Raw genomic sequence first — 1994 nt, 5'->3', positions numbered from 1 at the left:
AGCCAGACACAAGTTTCATAGCACCCTCACCCTGTGAGAAAGCTAAAGGACCTGAAGGGAGAGGTTAGATTTTAGAGCCGTAGGAATGAGTACACACAGCGATGGGCTGCGTGCCAAGGTTTCTGTTTTCTTAGACAGTTAAGGTTTAAATGCAAAAGCAACACTGTAGTTCTAACTCATGTAGAAATACAATGTAACATACCAGATGAGACTGGAGGGGAATGAAGACTGCAGATGCTCCTGGATTGCCAATAGCATTGAATCCTAACAAATCCACCATACACTGAAAATATCCTTTAGTTAAAAATACATTTAAAGGAAGCGACGACTTCTCATCATGGTGGACCCTGAAGATAAGGCACTTCCAGACTACCACAAGAAGCTGCTAGAGCACAAAGAGACTGATGGCTGCCTTAAGGAGCCGAGGGAACAATGAAAGGAACCTACCACGCAGTATGAAAAGTCTGATAATGATCTGAAGGCACTACAAAGTGTGGGGCAGGTTGTAGGTGAATCACTTAAACAGTTAACAGAGGAAAAAAATCACTGTTAAAACAACAAGTGGACCAAGATACGTCATAGGTTGTCGTCAGCAGTTTGATAAAAGTAAGCTGAAGCCAGGACCCAGAGTTGCCTTGGATTGGACCACACTAGCCATCATGAGCTATGTGCCAAGGGAGGTGGATCCATTGGTTACAACATGTCACATGAGGATCCTGGAAATGTATCTTATTCTGAGATTGGAGGCCTGCCAGAACTGATTTGGGAATTAAGAGAGGTAATAGAATTACTCTTACAAATCCAGAATTATTCCAGCGTGTAGGAATTATACCTCGAAAAGGCTGTTTTCTCTATGGACTCAGGCACTGGGAGAATACTCTTGGCAAGAGCTGTTACCAGCCAGCTGGACTGCAACTTCCTAAAGGTTGTATCTAGTTCTACTGGAGACAAGCCCATTGGTGAAAGTGCTCGTTTGATTAGAGAAATATTTAATTAGGCCAGGGACCACGAGCCATGCATAACTTTTACGGATGAAATAGATGCTATTGGTGGCTGTCGGTTTTCTGAGGGAACTTCAGCTGACAGAGATGTTCAGAGAACTTTAATGGGGTTACTAAATCAAATGGATGGATTTGATACTCTGCATGGAGTTAAAATGATCATGGCTACAAACAGTCCAGATACACTGGATCCTGCTTTGCTGTGCCCAGGAAGATTAGATAGAAAAATACATATTGATTTATCAAATGAACAAACAAGATTAGATATATTGAAAAATCCACACAGGCCCTATTACAAAGCATGGTGAAATAGATTATGAAGCAATTGTAAAGCTTTCAAATGGCTTTAATGGAGCAGACCTGAGAAATGTTTGTACCGAAGCAGGTATGTGGGCAATTCATGCCAATCACGATTTTGTAGTTCAGGAAGACTTCATGAAAGCAGTCAGAGAAGTGGCTGACTCCAAGAAGCTAGAGTTCAAACTAGACTATAAACCTGTGTAACTTACTATAAGGGTTTTGGTGGCTGCATGACAGACAGACATTGGCTTAATGTAAAAATAAAGTTAAGGAAAATTAAAAAAAAATGGATTTAAAGGACAGTGAGATGACCTAGTGGGTAAAGGCACCTACGTCCAATCCTGACTACTTGAGTTTGATCTGGAGGGGTTGGGGCAGGATGAGTTCACCTGCCCTCCTGCCCTCAGGCCCTCTCTCTCTACTACTATTGCATGTGATGAGGTGGGAAGAAGGAAGGGCCTCACCCCTGCACCCACACCACCTCAGGCAGACAAGTAGCAGCCCTAGCTCTCCCTTACTCTCTCCCTTGGGACCAGCTCACCTGTCCACCCCTCCCCCCCCCCCCCCCGCCCCCGCGCACTCCCACACACACCAGGGTCAGCTTTGCTGTGCTTTCCAGGTGAGGTGCAGGGCCTGCTCTTCTGAGTGCTGCAGCTGGCGAGGGGGCAGTTCTCTCATACATACAGCCTCAGG

General features: G+C 44.8%; 1 pseudogene; it reads left to right on the top strand.

The window, feature by feature from the left end:
- The first annotated feature begins 337 nt into the window (after window positions 1–337).
- Window positions 338–1505, top strand: LOC110303134 (26S proteasome regulatory subunit 10B pseudogene; annotated as a pseudogene).
- The last annotated feature ends 489 nt before the right edge of the window (window positions 1506–1994 follow it).

Source organism: Mus caroli, unplaced genomic scaffold (genome assembly GCF_978045245.1).
Source record: "Mus caroli unplaced genomic scaffold, Mus_caroli_1 scaffold_1, whole genome shotgun sequence".
NCBI classification, from domain to species: Eukaryota; Metazoa; Chordata; class Mammalia; order Rodentia; family Muridae; genus Mus; species Mus caroli.
The sequence above is the reverse complement of the archived record's forward strand: the minus strand, read 5'-3'. Positions and strand labels throughout refer to the sequence as shown.